Raw genomic sequence first — 4,358 nt, forward strand, 5'->3', positions numbered from 1 at the left:
TTTTTTGAGGCGGAGTCTCGTTCTGTCGCCCAGGCTGGAGTGCAGTGACTGGATCTCGGCTCACTGCAAGCTCCGCCTCCCGGGTTCCCGCCATTTTCCTGCCTCAGCCTCCGGAATAGCTGGGACTATAGGCGCCGGCCACCGCACCCGACTATTTTTGGGATTTTTAGTAGAGATGGGGTTTCACCATGTTAGCCAAGATGGTCTCGGTCTCCTGACCTCATGATCCGCCCACCTTGGCCTCCCAAAGTGCTGGGATTACAGGCGTGAGCCACCGCGCCCGGCCTTTTTTTTTTTTTTTTGGAGACAGTTTCCTTCTTGTTGCCCAAGCTGGAGTGTAATGATATGATCTCGGCTCACTGTAGCCTCCGCCTCCTGGATTCAAGCGATTGTCCTGCCTCAGCCTTCCAAGTAGCTGGGACTACACAGGCATGCGCCACCATGCCCAGATAATTTTTTGTATTTTTAGTAGAAATGGGGGTTTCACCATGTTAGCCAGGCTGGTCTCGAACTCCTGACCTCGGGTGATTCGCCCACCTCGGCCTCCCAAAGTGCTGGGATTGCAGGCATGAGCCACCGTGCCAGGTCAGAGTGCCATTTTATAAATTAGCATAGGGTACCACCAACTTCCACCACCCCTACCTACCCACCCACCTACCTACCTACCTACACACACACCTATACTCTCAGGATGGAGTCAGCCACCAACGAGTGGTTTAAAGAACAGAATGTTTACAGAATTCAGATCCCCTGCCACGCTGCTACTGTAGGGTACAACCGTGGACTACAAGGCTAGTAAATAGTGGAATGAAGCCAAAACACAATTTCCTCTGAGGTATGTAGGGAACACAGGCCAAACTTAGTTTGGGGTTTCCACATAAGAAGTTTGCAGGTTTCAAAGCAGAGTTAGCTAAAGTATTCCGTTTGGAACACCACAAAAATTGCTTAGAGGTCAAATTTAAATGTACATCATTGTGAACCACAAAAGAAAAATTAAGCCAGCTAAGGAAAAAAGAGCTTTTTTTCTACCATGCCAAGTGCATAGCATTAAAGAGTTTTAAACATTAAAAATAAACTCGTTTTCAGTATTTTTTTTAACTTACATTTCCCCTTTTTTTGTTGTTTTTGTTTTTGAGATGGAGTCTCGCTCTGTCGCCAGGCTGGAATGCAGTGACGCAATCTCAGCTCACTGCAACCTCCACCTCCTGGGTTCAAGTGATTCTCGTGTATTTTTTTGTATTTTGTGTTTTCAGTAGAGACAGGGTTTCACCATGTTGGCCAGGCTGGTCTTGATCTCTTGACCTCATGACCTACCCACCTCAGCCTCCCAAAGTGCTAGGATTACAGGCGTGAGCCACCGCGCCCAGCCCATTTATCTTAGTACCAAACCCTTCTTCCATGCAACTAAAATTAAAAGCAATTGCCCCGGCTGGGCGCAGTAACTCACGCCTGTAATCCTAGCACTTTGGGAGGCCAAGGTGGGAGGATCACTTTATCCCAGAAGTTTGAGAACAGCCCAGGCCAACATAGTGAGACCCCATATTTTATTTATTTATTTATTTTACTTTTATTTTTGAGACAGAATTTCACTCTTCTCGCCCAAGCTGGAGTGCAATGGCGCAATCTCGGCTCACTGTAGCCTCAGCCTCCCGGGTTTAAGCGATTCTCCTGCCTCAGCCTCCCAAGTAGCTGGGATTACAGGCATGCGCCACTACTCCCTGCTAATTTTGTATTTTTTAGCAGAGATAGGGTTTCTCCATGTTGGCCAGGATGCTCTCGAACTCCTGGCTTCAGGTGATCCACCTGCCTCGGCCTCCCAAAGGGCTGAGATTACAGGCATGAGCTACCACACCCTACCTTTTCATCTTTTAAATGAATGAATAGAATAAATAAATAAAAGCAATTGCCGCAGTATGTAGCATAGTCACATTATCTTGGGATCTTTGGTTTCCATGGCTAGCGATTTAAGTTTAGGAAGGCTTACTCCCCATCTTCTCAAACATAATCCCTAATTCCAGATAAATAAATTACAGCACATCAATAAAAGGGAATACTATGTTACCAATAAAATGAAAACTTTATTATTATAGTATGGCAGACTTTAAAAGGAAATGTTATAAAACAACGTTATAAAATGAGCTTGCAAAAGTGTATATTGAACTACCTCAGGCTCCTGAGTAGCTGGGACTACAGGTGCATACCACCATGCCCACCTAATTTTTAAAAATTTTTTTTGTATTTTTTTTTTTGTAGAGACGGGGTTTTGCTATGTTACCCAAGCTGGTCTGGAATTCTTGGGCTCAAGTGATCCTCCCACCTCACCCTCCCCAAGTGCTGGAATTACAGGCATGAGCCACTGTGCTTGGCCAAATATTATTATTTTTATGGTTTTGTTTACTATGGAGAACTGCTTCAATTTAACAAGAATAGGCCGGGCACAGTGGCTTACACATGTAATCTCATCGTGATTACTTTGGGAGACCGAGGCCGGCAGATCACTTGAAGTCAGGAGTTCAATACCAGCCTTCCCAACATGGCAAAACCCCATCTCTATTAAAAACACAAAAATTAGCCAGGCGTGGTGGCACGCACCTGTAATCCCAGCTACTCGGGAGGCTGGGGCAGGAAAATCACTTGAAAATTACAGAGGTCCCAGTGAACCGAGATCACGCCACTGCACTGCAGCCTGGGCGATAGAGCGAGAGTCCATCTCTAAAATAAATAAATAGCACTAATAACAACAATTTAACAAAGAGCAACAACAAAAAATAAAACTGAAGAAACACTGGCTAGAAGTCAGATCACTTAGATGCCAGTCTTGGCTAGGTTTCATTCACTTTTTGCCCAGAGCAAGGTGTTAAACATCTCTGAGCCTATTTACTCAGTTTGCCAATATTTATTTATGTCTTGCCTGTTACAAAATGGATTTAGAGTGGCTTGTTATCCAGAAGGGATCAGCTACATGAAAGCACTTTGAAAAGCCTAAAGCATCATAAGAATGTAAATATTGAAATTTTTGTGCCGCCTCATAATTCAACTAAAGCATTTACTGACTGCCCTTTATAAATAACAGTAGTACAGTATGTCTTACATTTACAAAAGTATTTTCAGGCTGGGCGCAGTGGCTCATGCCTGTAATCCCAGCACTTTGGGAGGCCAAGGTGGGTGCATCACTTCAGGTCAGGAGTTCGAGATCAGCCTGACCAACATGGTGAAACCTCATCTCTACTAAAAATACAAAAATTAGCCAGGCGTGGTGGCATGCACCTATAATCCCAGCTACTTGGAAGGCTGAGGCAGGAGAATCACTTGAACCCAGGAGGCAGAGGTTGCAGTGAACCAGAGTCGTACCACTGCCCTCCAGCCTGGGCAACAGAGTAAGACTCTGTCTCAAAAAAAAAAAAAGAGTATTTTCATATACATCCATTCATTTGCTCCTCATACACCATGAATTTGTAAACCACACATGCATTATAGCATAGTAGTTAAGAGCGTAAGTTTCTGGGGCTAGACTACCTGGGCTTAAAACCTTGCTCTTCCTTTCTTTACTATGTGACCTGCAACAAGTTACTTAACATCTCTGAACACTTCTGAACCCAGTGCTCCCATCTGAAAAATGAGGCTTATACTAGCATTGGCATCTTAGGGCTGGCGTGATAATTAAATGAGCTGACACACTTAAAGCACTTAGAAAAGCGACTGTCACATAGTAAGGACACAATAAATATTAGCTTACTTAGGATAAATATTATCATCCTTACTTTAGAGGTAAGAAAACAGAGGCTACCTGTAATCTCAGCACTATGGGAGGCCAAGGCAGGAGGATCACTTGAGCCCAGGAGTTTAAGACCAGCCTGGGTAACATAGCAAGACCCTGTCTCTACAAAAAAAGAAAAAGAAAAAAAATTTAATTAGGCCAGGCACGGTGGCTCACGCTTGTAATCCCAGCACTTTGGGAGGCCAAGGCAGGTGGATCACCTGAGGTCAAGAGTTTGAAACCAGCCTGGCTGACATGGTGAAACCTCGTCTCTACTAAAAATACAAACATTAGCCGGGTGTGATGGCATGCACCTGTAATCCCAGCTACTCAGGAGGCTGAGGCAGAAGAACTGCTTGAACCCGTGAGACAGAGGTTGCAGTGAGCCAAGATTGCACCACTGCACTCCATCCTAGGCGACAGAGTGAGACTCTTGTCTCAAAAAAAAAAAAGAAAAAGAAAAAAAATTAATTATTTGGACATTGTGGCATGTGCCTGTAGTCCCAGCTACTCTGGAGGCTAAGGCAGGATTTTTTGACACCAGAAGGTAAGACTGCAGTGAGCCATGATTGCACCACTGCACTCCAGTCTGAGTGACAGA

Source organism: Rhinopithecus bieti, unplaced genomic scaffold (genome assembly GCF_001698545.2).
Source record: "Rhinopithecus bieti isolate Rb0 unplaced genomic scaffold, ASM169854v2 scaffold_2574, whole genome shotgun sequence".
Taxonomy (NCBI): Eukaryota; Metazoa; Chordata; class Mammalia; order Primates; family Cercopithecidae; genus Rhinopithecus; species Rhinopithecus bieti.